The sequence below is a fragment of the Cryptomeria japonica genome, chromosome 3 (assembly GCF_030272615.1).
Source record: "Cryptomeria japonica chromosome 3, Sugi_1.0, whole genome shotgun sequence".
In the NCBI taxonomy this organism is placed as follows: Eukaryota; Viridiplantae; Streptophyta; class Pinopsida; order Cupressales; family Cupressaceae; genus Cryptomeria; species Cryptomeria japonica.
Window position 1 is genome coordinate 990,175,247 of NC_081407.1, and position 16,707 is coordinate 990,191,953.

The following is a 16,707-nucleotide window of genomic DNA, read 5'->3' on the forward strand; positions in this document are numbered from 1 at the left end:
ATCAAATACTAATAAACTAACAAAGATTTGAAACACCAATAAAAAAATGAAACACAAAACACCATCTATCAATATTAATTTAACATCAAAACTAAAACTAAATACTTTAATTTTATTTGTTAACATGAATACACATATTATCATTAATAATTATTTTATAACCTGAATATTTATATGAAGATATTTTATATTTCCCTATACATATATTTAATAACCTAAGACCTATATAAAACAAAATTAATAATTTTATTTATTTATACTCTCGAAACCTATACATTTTATTTTTCCAATTTAGTAAATTTTAAACCTAAGTGCCTATTTATTGGCAACAAGGTAAATATTACCCTAAAAGTCAAATCGTCAAGTTTAAACAAAACTTTCATTACAAATATTCTTTAAGCTTTACGGTCAAAGCACATGTTAGTGGCAATTTCATGTGCTCACTGTTCCTCTTTTAAATTTCTTGGCGAAGGGAATCTTGGCCTCGCAAGGTGCTAGTAAAAGAAAGGCATAAAAAACATAAAAAAATAATTTACCACATCAAACAGTCTTCTTTTAAAAAGACTAAGCTTCCAATATATTTTTAATTTAATTTAATTATTATTATTAGCTTTAATCATCGATACATCTTCCCATTCTCCTATTTCTTTCCTTTTAGGTCGCACGGAAAAACTAAGTACTGCCCTTCTTTCGTCTTCCATCGCTCCTTATTCAACTCCAAGACACTGGAAGCCAAATAAACTAGTGCAGATCGACATTTAACCCTAATCTTATCTGCAATCTGGTCCTTTCTTCTTCAGATGCTTGATCACGATTGATTAATATTGCGTTCAATCAGAACTTACTGTAAAAGAAAAAGAAAAAAAAAAACAATTTACAAGCTTTGTAAGTCCCACAGACCCCTTACTTTCTTTATTTCATTTTTTCCCTTTCACTTATGTTCACTACTGTTTGGAATTATCTGTATCATATGATTATAGATCATCTAAGGTATTTCTGAAACAAACGCTCCATCTTATTCTGCCGTATATTTAGTATCTTTATCTGCAACATGAAACTGAGGTGCTAAAATATAAAGCTCGCAATTTTTTATCAACGTTTACTGCAAAATTAACTATAAAGTACATCTATTAAAGCAATGACTGACGTGAATTAAGAATTCTTATGTACTCTATCAAATAAATGTGTATACGTTCAAAATAAATATCGAGAAATGCCCAGGTTGTTTGTTCATATTGAGAAGTTTTTATTGTTTTATGCGGGAACAGGGTGGAATTGAGGTGGCTATTTTTTATTTGTGACAATGCCAAATTATGGCGATGTAAACTCACATCCGTGTAAAACTAGTATTTTCTTGGAAATTGTCTCGAATAACCCTAGTGTCTTGCTTTATCTTCTCTTCAAGTCTAGGTCATCATGTTTTTCTCAGGAACACTGTATCATTATGTTACTGCCAGATAATTTGGTTATCTCATGTGAATAAGTCAATATCTGGTACATAATTATGAGTTAGATTTTCATGTTCTATATTAAAGTATCTGCACCAGCATTGAACAGTTGCCTGAATCTTTCTATTGAGTCTATATTGTTTAGTTCCGCCTGCCGTATGGGTGTCATCCTTGCTAGATACCTTTACTCAATTGCATTCTTGGGTAGAATGCCCAGAGTGTCCCTTGTTCAATCATCCTGACATATCTGGCATCATCTCCATTTTCCTGTGAGTCATATCTTGGAGTGCCCGTATTTGAATTAATTCCATCTTTGCAAAAATGCAAAATCTTGATATGTTTTTTTCTTTTTTTCTACAATATGCTCGTTGCTCTTAGTCTAATCTTTTCTCTTATACACAGTATTTCATTTACATGTTTAGATTGTCCCTGGACTTTCCATGGTCATGTACTTATTCTTTCAATTAGGTACTAAATTAAAACAGTCTCACTTTGATACTTCTAAGGCTTTCTCCCCTGGTTAAAATAATTAGAGAATTAGAATATCGTCAGTTATGTCAATAGGCCACTTTATTGCTTTATTTCACATGAGAAATGGAAACTGTTAAGTTTATTAGTATATAAAACTGCGACATAGATTTAGTCTTGCTCCCAGAGAGGATGCTTCTTTTGGCTCTCATAATCAAAATCTGAGGTTCAACTGCTTGTTAATTGACAGTCTCATAAATGAGAGGCAATAAACAGTGTTAAAAGAATGATAATTCCTGTGTTCTAGTTATTCATTAGCATTTTCATGTACTCTATAGAGAGCTTCCTGTAATCTTTGGTCACTTTGTGTGTTATTAACTTATTACAGATCTGACTGCCTTATCTCTCTGAATTGACTTGTATTACTACAGAAAACCATAACATTAACAGTGTCAGATCATAACTTTAGCTTTGTTCATTTATAGAATCATACACAATAATCATGTTCCAGTCATGCCTAGCCATCTTTCTATGTTATTAGTTACCTGAATTATGGAAATATGTTAAATCTTGAGAAATGTCAATTGCCAAAACTTAAAGAAACTTAGAAATGCCATGCCAAATCTTTGTCTATGTATGTAAACAAAAGGTTTGCATTAATACCAACATGTATGCTCATGCATATAAATCTGTATATATATGCACATGTAAAGAGAGAGAAAATATTGACAGTAATTTTCATGCCCCACCAATTGCTACCAATCTCAGCATACATAGCTGCTCATTCCAGTGACTATGACAGATGCATTCTAGTGAAAGAGATTTGAAGGTCTAGGAAAGGAAGAGCTCATGGATCCTATTCAAGAATTATTGCACAAACTTGAGAAGATTTTAAAGCTAGTTTTCTCTTTGATGAGTACTTGGAGGCAGTCAGGAACCATTATCCCCACCAAAGAGGTCTGTATGAATACATAAGAAAAATGGCCAAGGAGGAGATCAAGGAGCAAGATCCAAGAGAATCATTAATTACAGCAAAAGAGAAGTTAGAATTAGAATCACAAGAAGTTGTAAAAACCAAAGAAGAAGAAGAGCCAAAGTTGTGTGTCAGAGACACGTCAATAATTGCAAATGATGTCCAAGAATCATCCTTTCAATCTCCAGGTATGGAAGTAATTGATCCATGTAAAAATGATTTGCAAGGTATGGAAACGATTGGACCACGTGATGATGATGTACAAGATATTAGTTATGCTGTTGTGAAAAATGATTTGTCTAAGATTAACCCCCATATGGAGGAGTTGCATGTTTATCAAGAAAATTCCATGATGATATATGTAAAATACATGGAAGTTGACCAAGGGACAATTTAACTTCCTTGTTCAAGTTTGATGAGCTTCTTAATGTTTACTTTATATTAATGAGAAGGAGACTTCTGGTTTACCTCTTGGAGAGATCAACATGGACATTGAAGATCAATGGACACTTTCACCATGTTGTCATCCCATAACACTTGAAGTTAAAAAGTATATAGTAACCTCGGGGAGCTTGATGCTAATTGAAGTAAAAGATATGACTTGTAGTGAAGGACACCATATCCCTTTACTAAAATACGAAATTGGCTTTGCACAAAGTAGTGGGATCTTGGTATTCACAACACTCCCATAATTCATCGTGACAGAGGATGCAACATTTTGCTATTATTTTTGATGTCAGCAGTGACAATCAACGTGTATTCATTACCCAGGATCCATGGTGAAAATTAAATGAGAGAAGAACTCTGTGATATTTTGGAAACTCTCTAATTGGATTAGTCACAATAGGTGAGAACCTCAAAAGTGGACCAAAATAGTATAAAATCATTTCAGAAAAGGACATTGCATTTAAGGTCATAGATGTGTGTCATGCTTCTAATTCTCATCTTAGTATATGGGAAGCTCCCCCTTTTGCTTTGACTCAAAGAGATCGCTATTCCCATGCCCACTTTGGAGGTCATTTTCCAAGAATAGTAAACATGCTCAATCACTTCACATGGATCACATGGGCACAACCAATTTATCAAAGAGCATATGTAAATGCAAATCGATCTTTGACACATAACTCCCCAATGGCTCACATCCTCAAGTGTAATGCTCCATTTTGGAGATGTTAAATCATGCGTATCACATCTGTTATGACCAGATTCTCCACTCCTCAATCCTAGTGCCTAGAATTTGGAGATAACATTTAACGAGTCCAAAATAAAATGTAACTGCCACTGACGTACATCAGCTTGCTTATGAATAAATTCTAGGAGGATTTAAATTACAAATAAATACTCCAATTAAACTCTAGGTGTCCATGTACACCTTCTGAGAGTGTTGGAGACACATTAATTGGACAAAATTTGCAAGGTTATGGACAGCTTAATCCTAACATTCTCCCACTTGACATTATATGTTGCAAATACATCCATAGGAAATGCAAATGAATTGAGTATAAGATCAAAGGCCCATGACCTTCTTGTACCAAGAGAACTTATTTGTGGTCACTAGTTTTGTGAGGGAATTTGCAATATATTCAACCTTTTGCAACAAGATTGTACAATTCTCTTCGATCCTTTGCACAAAGTTATACTAAACATCAATATGCTTAGTATGAGTATGGTACATAGTATTCTTGTCGAAACAAATAGCACTCTTACTGTCACAACCAATTGTAACAATTTTGCATTTCACGCCGATGCTTAGACAAAGTTTTTGTAACCATATTGTCTCTTTAGAGGCATGTGTTGCAGCCATATGCTTTGCTTTGGTGGCAGACGAAACAACCATGAGCTGCCTTTTGCACATCCAACTCATTGCATTGCCAGATAGAGAAAATGTATAGTCATTAGTGAACCGTTGACTATCCAAGTCACTTGCCCAATTTTCATTCACAAAGCCTTGTACATCCAATGATTTATCCACTTCATCGATACCATGATAAGATAAACAGTAGTCAAAAGTCCCTCACAAATATTTGAAACCCTTTTAACATAAGTCCAATGCTCCTTATTGGGGTTAGACATATACTTGCTCAAAATTTCCATTGCTTGGATAATATATGGCCAAATCCAAACCACTTCATACATTAGACGAAAGAAGCAATAATCTGCGAAAAATCGCGATTATACTTGATTAATCATGAATCATGGAGCTAGCTGTTTTATTCCCTGAAAAAATCTCGATTCATGAGAAAATCGTTGACCCAATTTTCAACTATTTTTTCGCGTTTAAATCGTGTTAAAAGCATGTTAAAAACCCCACAAAATGGTAAAAAAAGTGGAATTAGTCGTTGCAAAAACCCACAAAACCCTAGAAAAACTTGTGAAATTACTGAAATTGCTTAGAAATAGGGCTGATTTCGAGACAGAATAAGCGTCAGTGCAGACTCAATGTGGAAATAGTTTGTTATTTTGTCCCTTACTTTTCTTTTCAACCTCTGGAAAACCCTATATAGAGGAGTGCGAGGAGTAATGGTGGTCATCCTTTTGAATTTGAAAGGGCCTCAATCATTGTAAATCTCGGGTGGCATATGAGATAGTGTCGAAGCAGCTGGCAAATATGCTCTAAATTGCAGCTTCGATATGGCTCGAGCTCTTTGCAAACCCCACCCCATGGATTCTAATGTTAACAAGTATATAATAATATTATACACTAATTTTAAAATTATAAGTATTATGCACTATTATAGATGGTATTTTGACAAGGAAGGAGCAAAGTACTATAGTTTATAATTAATACTATAAACTAGTTTTAAAATTTAAGTTTTTTGACTATTAATATATATTAATAGTTATATAATAAACTATTAATAAAAAATAATGTAAAATTTATAATGTACATATTTAATTTTTAGTATAATATTATTTATATATTTTTTTGATTGAGGAAACTTGGGTTTTTAGCCTAGTCCTAGCCCAGAGAGACCATTTATGGAGGATCTCTTCCCACGAGGCCATTTCTGGGAGGCCATAATTCCCCACACTTCACTTGTTCAAACCTGCAAGCTCAACGGCCCAACGAAGGCACAAGGCCTGCGAGCTTAGTGGCCCAGTGGGGGTTGGAACCTTGGTGGCTCCCTCACCAATGAAGTATTTCTATTATGACACTAAACGTTCGAAGACATATATAATATATAGATATAGATATATGATTTTAAATTTATAATTGATATATTTAATTTTTGTTCAGACAAAGACATACAATTCATTATATGAGAAATGTATTCGAAGTGCTCCATGAAATAAATCCGAATGATAACAAACAACCCTACATACTTGTAATAAAACAGCCTCCAACACATAATCATTAACATTTTTCTCCACCTAAAATGGTAGTTGCAAGCCAGGTATTGCCAAAACCAATGGCTTGCTAATCTTTTACTTCAACTAAACAAATGCCTTTTGTTGAATTCTACCCCATATATTGGACTTAGCAGTTGCCATTAAGGAACATAAAGCATTGCAATTATGGAATATGATTTGATAAGCTTTCTCAAATATTGAACTACCCCTAGAAAACTCCTTGCCTCAATCACAATGAAATTCTTGGATCATTTCAAAATGGCTTCCACTTTTACTAAATTCCTAATAGTGGCTGGATCGCTGTCTGATAAATTTGATCTCAGTTACTTCATAGATTTAGCTAATCTTTGATCTCAGACGTAGATAACTATTTGGTGTATTTGGTGACTACCCTTTTAAAAAGTTAACTGAATATTTGCCTATGTAATCGGCAATATGAATATATACAACAAAAATCTATTTTCTACTCTATTTTATTTGCTCTCTATATCTCTATGCTATGGAAATGGCCTTTAGTTTAAAAAAAATAGTTTTTGGCTATTTTTCAGAGTTACCCGAGGACGCGTCCCCGACCTGAAAACCCCGTCCCCGTCTCGGGGACGTTTCGGGGACTTGGGGACGGCCAGGGGACGTTTCCCCCCGTCCCCAAATTGCCCTATATTTTTAGGGGACGTCCCCGAAACGGGGGGACGCCTGCCCTAGCCTTGGGGGACGTCCGTACGTCCCGGGGACGGCTGGGGACGGCTGGGACGTCCCCAATCCGTCCCGGGGACGGCTAGACGTCCCCCTTATCTAAGGCCATTAATAAATATTAAAAAACTAAAAAAAGTTGTATTTTCAAATTTTTTAAAATTTTTTCTAATATAGGCCCCTTATTAATTCAAATTGTTAGTAAAAATAAAAAAATTAAAAGATAACATTAATTTAATTCATAATTTTGACAATGAAACTATATGGCAGCAGTGTAGCCTTTGGGCATTTTGACACAGAGATTAGAAAATCGCCCAAAAATCGCCAAACTCGGCGAGTTAATAGAAAAATAACACCCAACACCTTTATGAAAGAATAAGTTTTTTTGGCCTCGCGGGGCGTTGCCCCTCGACCCCGCCCTGTATCGTGACAGGGAGCGCGCAAGGGGCGATGCCCCTTGACCCCACCTTGGGGGCGCTGCCCCCAAACCCCCGTTGAAAAATATGGGGGGAAACCGCGTCGATAGAAGTAGGGAAAATTTAACCTCTTTGTTTTGACATTTTGTATGTTATTTCTTTAATATCTATTATGATATTCATATTGACAATGTGAATGAATTGAAATTCTGATTTATGAATGCATAATTGCATATTGTCTATTGAGTATTAACAATGTTGTATGTTCAGAATTTACATTCTAAAATGTCTTCAACTTTTCATAGTATCATACACATGCCATTTCCATGTTTTATTGTTTTCATATGAATATAATGTATGTATGCATGCTTTATCCATGTTTTCATATGAACATTTAGAATTTTGAAATTTTCCTATATATTTTAAATATTTCCTATATTTTAATAGCCGTCCCCTTTGCCGTCCCCCGCCGTCCCCAAATTTGGCAAAAAAATTTGCTGTCCCGGAAACGCGTCCCGCCGTCCCCTGCCGTCCCCGTCCCGGAAACTCGGGGTAACTTTGCTATTTTTCTATGCTATGGAAATGGCCCTTAGTTTTAAAAAAATAGTTTTTGGCTATTTTTCTACAACTTCTTATTATTTTTTCCTGATTTTTTCAAAAATCTTATACTTTTGGTTTGCCTCTTTTTTCCCCAAATTATTTCTTTGCTATGCTGATTAGACTATCAACAACACTAGCATAAGGCACATCAGACATATCCTTAGAATCATCATTTGATTTAGGACACATATCTAACAAAAGCTTAGTTCAAATAGGAAATGGAATACTCATAGGTTTGCAGTCATGTATACTAATTAGATACACTATGGTAGCAATATAGCTTTTGATAATAAAGCAGCCAAAACAGGGGGGCTGACCCGGAAAATACAGCAAGCCTCAAAAGAGAGCTAAACCAGCACACACACAGCTGCCAAACATCAGTCAGCCAAGCCCTACCTTAAACATCAAAAACAAAAACCGCCTATAGCTATTGGATAACCCAAGATTGAAACCAATCTCGTCCAAATAACACCTTAAATTGTAGATAAACAGCATATTGTTCATAGTATAAAAACTGAGGAAAGTAGCAAGAGTCTTAAACTTAACAGGGATCCAGCCAATCCAGAAAATAAAACTATAACAAAAAAGAAAAGCTTCCACCATTAATCATGTTTTCCAGCTCCCAAGTGCTGTGAGAGCATGAGCCCAGTCCAATCTTTCAGCAAGGAACTCAAACAGTTCCTTCGTGGTGTCGCCTTCTAGCCCGCCCTGATCCAATTTCTCCTGGTACAACAGGCACATTGAAGTAGCCGAGGAGTGCATGAGCTTTATGGCAAATTTCCCAATTTTGTCGACATGGGACTCCAGATAGTCCAGCTTCTTCTTCACACCATTCAGGTCCTCGGAGATAGCACTACAACCCTCACTTTGCACCACCTCCTCCTTCTCCCCACCTTCAACAGCAGTCTGCCCGCCCTCAGACTTTCTTCCATCCTCCTCAGAGATATGCGGGGGGGAAGTGTTAGAATAAGGGGAGGCGGTCTTATTATCATCCTTGTTAATCTCGGAGTCAGGGGCCTTAGTACCCAGCTTAGAGGAATCTGAGCCTTCCGTAGCCTCCATCTCATCCTCAACCTTATCACTTTCAGCCTTCTCAGAATCTTCCTCCTCCTCATTAACATAGTTCTTTCTAACTATAATTTGTTTCATCCGGGGTTTGCCAGCAAACTTGTGGGATCTTCGCGGGGTCACACCATCCTCCGCGTTAGACTCGACTAACAGGATTTTAGGTTCTTTCCTGGGTTTCTTGGAGGTGGGTTTAGCAGCGGAAGGGTTGCCTTTGTTTTTCTCCCCAATTTTGGGGGAAATGAGAGGGGCATGGTCAGGGGATTGACAAGGCGTAATAGGCTTTTTTGAGGTCTTTTTGAGACCTTTTTTAGAACCAGCAAGGGGGCCCTGGATGGAGGGAGCAGGTTGAACAAAGATGGGTTTAGGGGGAACAGGGCCTTGTGAAAGTTGTAGAGCCGAAACATCAAACCCTGGTGGAGGATGGTGTAATTGCTATCTTGAGTCATGCAATGGCAGACATCTTTAACAATAGACTCTAAGGCATGCAGTAAAAAGAACGGGAAAGAAATAGTATCATGGTTGCGAAAGTGATTGAGCAACGGGAAACGGTAGTAATAGAAAACACCATACCTTCCCTTAAGGGTAAAGTATTTCATAATAATTTTGCACACCTGGTCCCATGGGTATGAAAGGCATTCCCTGTTGAAACCCCCTCGCATCTTTGCAGGTTCCTCACCCTTTTTGTAGAAGTGGTTCATACTGGTCTCATCCGCGACCCTGCTAGTTTTCTTCCACTTCCTTCCCTCAGTTGAAAGACCCGTGGCCTGGGCAATGACGCCCTCACTGATTTCAAACGAAATATCCCCCATAACAACTCTCTTGTCATTCCAGCTGCTCACAAACTGCATGGAGAGGTTTTCGTCAAACCCAGTCATGGCTTCCATGAACCGGATGATGCCCCCTTCCTTGCCGTACATCCAAACGCAAGGGTCATTGCGAAAGCAGTCGTCAATAGTGTCCGGCTCAACCCGGACTAAATCTCCCCCCATAATAGCTTCCTCCAGAGTGATGTTGGGATGCAGTGCAGACCAAAAGATGGTTATGAAGAGGGAAAAACCAGAGCAGAAGATAAGAAAAATCGACCGAGAATTAGCTAAATTGAGGTGAGAGCTGCAATCATTATCTTTTGTGGTGTTTCCCAAGGCATGCGTCCGCCAGCTCTAGTAAGCATGCAAAGGGACACCTCTTAATTCATCCGCCAACTTGCAAAGATCTTCATTATGGAGAAATCTTAAGTTCCAGTTATAGTAATAAGTGATGTACTTGCTATGGTTAGTCAAGTTAATGATTAAAAGTTGGCGCTTCAATCCTTCGGTAATACAATTATCAGTGGCCGACCACGTCATCACCGGACCGGTGCGCTGGAGAAAATGGGGACCACCGGAAGCCACCTTGGCATAGCCCGCCCAATTTGAATTTGAATTTCTCTCTTGCATCTTGGCATCGCAGATGGGCCAAATTGATCCCCCGTAAAAAAGGATCAGCTTAGAGTCCCCTTCAATGATTAGTCTTTTAGCATTGATGTCGAGGGCCAATTTAAGCCCCCAGAAGAGAGCAAGGGCTTCAGCCATGTTACTCGAGACAGAGTCAAAATTACCCGCATAGGCCAGAATCAGGTTGCCGAAGCTATCCCTAATAATTCCACCTCCCGCCACAACACCACTGCGAGTGGCGCCATCAAAGTTAAGTTTGAGCCATGAGGGGGTCGGAGTCGACCATCTAGTGTTAAGCCTCTCCATTTTTTTTGAGTTGTCATATTGCAAGAAGTTGTTTGGCAGATTCTATGTTCTAATCCAATTGCAATCCATCACCAAAGGGGCTGATTGTAGAGTTTTCCATTTGTAGACCTGAGCGTTCTCCCTGAGGAGCTTTTCAGCTGTGCCAACCACCGTTTCAATAGAGTTATTAGTTTCACGAAAGATTCGATTGTTCCTTTCCTTCCAGATATGCCAACAGATATGGGGAGGGATGAGTTTCCAAAACTGTCTAATCGGCTAGTGGGCGGAGGGGCACTTCCAGTTGCTGATAAACTGCTGCAAGTCTTCTAAGAAGGTCCACGCAATATTAAATTTCTGTAAAACTTTGTGCCAGACCGTCGAAGCGAAAGGGCAATGGATAAAAAGATGATTTATTGTTTCCTCAGCACAGTTGCACATGACACACTAGTTGGCAAGCAAGAAGCCTCGCCTTTTAAGGTTATCAATAGTAAGGATCTTCCCATGCAGAGCCGTCCACCAGAAGAAGTTAATTTTAGGGAGAAGCTGAGAGTTCCAAACTTCTCTCCAGCTGTAGCAATCATTCACAGGGGCGAACAAGAGATTGTAGGCTGACTTAACACTGAAAGACCTTGAGGGATTCATAGCCCAAACAAACTTATCAGTATGAGTGAAACTGGGGATCCTGGCCTTCTCAAGAAGAGATTGTAACTCACCAACCAAATGATCCCAATGAGTATTATTTCCCAGACCATCAACAAGCCTCAACCAACAGCGAGAGGGAGAAATGTAGTTTATCACAAGAGGACCCAGCGAGTCCTTGAGAGTTCCCATGAGGCAATTGAAGCGGGAAGAGGCCAAGGGTCTATCGCCTATCCAATTGTCTTCCCAGAATCTGATCTTCTCACCATTGCCCACCTGCCATTTTAGACCTTGTTTAAGCAGCTTCCTGTTTTTGACAATGTTGTTCCATATCTTAGACCCAGGTATAAGCTCATTAGAAGAAAGAAGGGAAGAGAAGGGGGTGTGATTGAAATACTTAGCCCTCATGATCTTGCACCGGTCAGCTTTGTCCTTCATAAGATTCCAACCGATTTTAGTCAGCAAAGTCTTGTTCAGGTCTGAAATTTTTCTAATCCCAAGGCCTCCCATGTACTTAGGTTTGCACACCACCTCCCAATTGACTAAGCTGATTCTGGACTTTTCCTCCACCCCTGTCCACAAAAAACTTCTTTGGATTTTCTCAAGTTTCTCAGCCATAGCAATGGATATCTTGAATAGGAATAGAAAATAGCCCGGGACACCTTGAAGAGAGGCCGATAGAAGTTGGAGTTTCCCCGCACTACTCACGGTTTTTCCAGTCCAGCCAGCGAGTTTTTTCTGCATTCTTTCTAAGATTGACTCCCAGAAATGGGAGGTGACCTCCTTAATTTTGAGGGGAGACCCAAGTAGGAATCGGGGAGATCAACAACACAACATCCAAGGATATGCATAAGTTTACCTTGGAGATTTCTATCCGTGTTGAAAAAATATATTTTGTTCTTATTATAGTTGATGAGTTGTCCTGAGGCAAGGGCATAATCCTCTAGGAGGTGTTTCCATTCTTTAGCTTCTATAACGGACGATTGGCCAAACAGGAAGGTGTCATCAACAAATTGCTGCATAACCACTAGGTGGAAGGGTAGAAGCAGCTTTCACCCTCAAGATTTTTCTGGTCCTGATTAAATGGGAGAAGTTCCTGCTCAAAACTTCAGCCACCATAATAAACAAATAAGGTGAGAGAGGGTCCCCCTGCCTTAGACCCTTCCCAGCCTTAAAGAAACCCCAAGGGGTGCCGTTGACAATCACCGAGTAGTGAACACTTTCCACTGCCACCTTGATAATATTGATGAATCTTCCCTGGAAACCCATCTTGGAAAGAACAACATACAGGAACTTCCAGTTAACTTTATCGTAAGCCTTAGAGATGTCAAGTTTAAGAGCCATACCTGGGTTGCGACTTTTCTCCATGGAGTGGATGACCTCATGGGTAGTAATGACTGCATCAAGAATCTGCCTGCCCGGAACAAAACCCCTCTGGGAGGGGCTAATGCATCTTTCAAGAAGGGGTTTAATTCTGTTGACAACAACTTTCAAGAAGATGTTATAGACTGAGTTACACAGGCTGATTGGGCGGTAATCAGTCATAAACTTTGGGTCAGGAACTTGGGGCACCAAAACAATGAAAGTGTTATTCAACTTCTTCAGAAGGTTCCCAGTGCGAATGAAGTCCCTGGTAGCTTTGGTTAGGTCATACTTTACAGTTTCCTAGAACATCTGAAAGAAAGCCAGAGGGAAGCCGTTAGGTCCAGGAGCCTTGAAGGCCTTCATTCCAAAAACCACCTCTTTAACTTCTTCTTCAGACACGCGGCTCATCAACAGCTCATTATTAGCATCATTCAGGACTTGAGGGATAAGATTGAGAAGCTTATCACTAACCTCAGTAGGTTCATTGGCCTTATCATTTGTGTAGGCATTAGCAAAGTGTAGGGAAGCCCATTGGCCAATCTCGCTATTCTCCACCAATTCCTCATTCCTGTTAATTGAAAATGGATCGAATAGTGTTCCGCCTGCTGTGCTTAGAAGTAGATCTGTGAAAGGAGGAGGTGTTCCTGTCCCCCTCAGTTAACCACTAGACTCTAGATCTTTGCTTCTAGTAGATTTCTTCAAGGTTCATGATTTCTTTCTATTTTTATCTCCACCCTTCCTCCTCTTTGTGGATATCCATAGAGGTGGTCCCCTTCGCAATGGTTCTCTGGAGGTGGTCCAAATTGGTTTCAGCCTCCTTTCTCTTGAAGATATCCTCAAAGGAAGATTTGCTCTAGGCTCTGAGCTCCCTTTTGATTATCTCCAACTTTTTAGCTATTCTAAGCATAGCAGAACCTTGAACATGGGAGTTCCACCAACTTTGGATGCACTGTTTAAAATTCGGGTGAGAGTGCCACATAATCTCATATCTAAAGGGTATGGGGCCCGGGGTCGGCTTGTCAACCCATGAAAGGAGGATCGGAGAATGGTCAGAGATAGTGTGCGGGAGAGACAAGAGCGAGGAATTGTTGCCAAGGTTCCACTTGGTCGAGATTAGAAACCTATCCAACTTGACCTGAATTAGATTGGAGCCTTTTCTATTGTTAGACCAGGTGAAAGGATTCCCTTGGAGGTCAAGATCAAGTAACTCGTTATTTCTAATGAAGTCAGCAAAGTCAAGCATACTATCATTGTAGTCAGTTAGACCTCCAAGCTTCTCAGAGGGAAAAAGGGGGGTGTTAAAGTCACCGGCTAACATGAACATAGCCTCCCTATTATTAGTCATGAAGGTAGTGATTTCTTCCCAGACCAGAGCTCAGCCATGTCTAGAATTAGGAGCATAAATGTTGAAAAAATACCAAGAGAAGTTGTTCATAGTGAACCTGGTAGTAAGAAAGCTATGGGAAATGTCAACCACATTCCCATCCAATTTGCTCTTATTCCATAGAGTAGCAATTCCTCCTGAAGCACCCTCCGCCTCACCATAATGGAAAGCAACACCCGACCATATACTGTCCATGAGCATAGCAAAATTTTGATAAGTCATATTCACCTCCTGGATTAGAATGATATCAACCTTATTGGTAACTATGCTTTGCTTAAGAGCATACTGCTTCTAGGGGTTATTTAAACCCCTTAAGTTCCATGAAAGGAACTTCATTTCTTGCCTTTTTGAGATGTCTCCAGAGTTAATTGCCTTCCATTGGCAATTTCCCTGGCCATTACCTTAGTTCTGAGGGTCCTCTTAGAGGGTCTGCCTGGCTTAGAGTCGTTTCCCACATCCGCCTTCTTATTTCCTCTAGTTTTTCTTTTCGGTTCCTACTATTCCCCTTTCTCTTTATCCACAGGCGAAGACGGGGCATAATGACTTCCACGAGAGAGAAAAGTGATCTCCCCAGCAGATCTAGTAGTAGAGGAGGAGGAGGTCGGATCCAGAACAATCCCTTTGGAAGGCGTGGGCCCAACCCCAGTGCTCCAAATGCTTCCCCCACTATTTCCCATAGTGTTGGGATTCAACTGCATGAGCACAGGCTGAGTGGTCTCGTTGTGTCCTTTCTTCTCTCTGAAACACACTTCCGCATTCAAACCTTCTTGTTCTACCTTCGTTTGGGAGATCTCTCCATCTTCTAGGTCCGGGCCCAAGCATCTCCTCGAGGAGGGAGGTGCCGTCTTGGGGTCAGGGGTTTGCATCATATTAAGAATACCTTTCAAGAAAGGAATGCCCTCCTCAATAGCATCTTGAGGACCCTCTTTTTCCTTCAAGTCCATGGTTTGACCCACAAAATTGTCAATAACCGGGGGGTTGGGGGGGGTAACAATCTGACCTGCCTCCACATTGACAATACCCGGGGACGACAACTTCTCCTTCAGCTTTTCCTCCGGAGGTTGAGGGGTCGGGCAGTCAGCAATAAGATGACCGTGTTTTCCACACCTTTGACAATAAAGGGAGGCGTTCTCGTAGACAATAGCTTGCGTCCATTTACCCCATTTGGATTTTAGAGCTATGAAATTAGGGAGGGGGTTGTTAACAACCACATTCACACAAAGGCGAGCATAAACAAGTCTAGACTTGTGCATCGTCACATTGTCAGCAGCAACGAACTGACCAAACGAGTTACCAATCCATCTAAAAATGGTGTCATCCCAGAACTCTAGAGGGAGGCCAGGGAGTCTGATCCAAACTGGCGCCAGTCTGAGGAGGTTTGCACTAGGGTCAAACCCCGACTTCCACTTAGAGAGAGTTAGGCAATGTTTGCCGTAAGACCATGAACTAGGCATAATATAAATGAAGTCTTCTTCTGCAGTGAATCTGAAAAGAAAGAGCCCCCCCCATTATAGCAAAGACATAGGCTCTACCTTTTAGTTTCCATCTGGAGCCAGCCCATCTTCTGACCATATCTATAGTGGGTTTGAAGGCTAAGAATCTCCCCACCAAGCAGAGGTGTAGGGAGGAAGCGATATTATCCATAATACTGTCGAGGAGACAAATCTCGGGGCCATCCTCTCCAGCAGTTACCTTAGGCAGCAATGTCGATGACCTTGACTTAGAATTTCCAACAAGGGCACCTTTCCAGGTACTCGCTTGAGCGTCCCCAGACAAAGCCCCCACATCATCAGACTTGGGAACCTTGTGAGGAGAATCCAAGTTGGAGGTCGCAAGAGGAATCTTCTCAAAGGAGGGGGCCTCGTGCAATACCGCATTACAAGCGTCAACGACACCAACCGAGGAAGCCCACCCAACACTCTGGGAACGTAGCACAAGAGCCAGATCCGAACACACCTGCAGGAGAGCAGGGGGGGTCAGGATCCATGGAGGACGAGCCCGAGGATGGGCCCTCCCCAACAGAAACGACAGCCATTGCGGAAATTCAAAAGACAGTAGAGCGGGAAAGTAGCAATATAGTTACTCGAGGACGGGCCCTCCCCGACAGAAACGACAGCCATTTCGGAAATTCAAATGACAACAGAGCGGGAAAGTAGCAATATAGTTACTTTGGCATAAGGGTAGCAATATAGTTACTTTGGCTTAATTAAAGCTTTCCGTGTACCTAATCCTTGCTGATCTCGATACCAAGGATGTATATACTATTTTATAGCCCCTAAGTTATTTATACCAGATGTGCTAGAAAGTTAAGTTTTGAGCTCTCTAATCATTGCTTTGTTGTAACCATTAAATAACATGCCATCCCCATTCAAGACAATGATTAGATTCTGATCATCAATAATATTATTATAAACACAATAATTGTCTTTGCTCCTAACAAAACACAAAATCAATAAGAAAGCATCGAACTTTTGATGCCACATCTTGGGTGACTATTATGGGCCATAAATGATTGTTTTAGTCTGCATGCTACATGCTCCTCCCCTTTTACAACAAAATCATCAGGTTTTCACATATAAATTTCCTC

General features: G+C 40.0%; 1 protein-coding gene across 5 annotated transcripts in view; it reads left to right on the plus strand.

Moving 5' to 3' along the window:
* Positions 1-652: 652 nt before the first annotated feature.
* Positions 653-16,707, plus strand: part of LOC131036755 (uncharacterized) — a 247,129-nt gene continuing 231,074 nt past the window's right edge. For all 5 annotated transcript variants that reach the window (XM_057968728.2, XM_057968730.2, XM_057968727.2 and 2 more), the window contains exon 1: positions 653-885. The gene's annotated coding sequence lies outside the window, so the exon portion shown is untranslated. The remainder of the gene's footprint in view (positions 886-16,707) is intronic.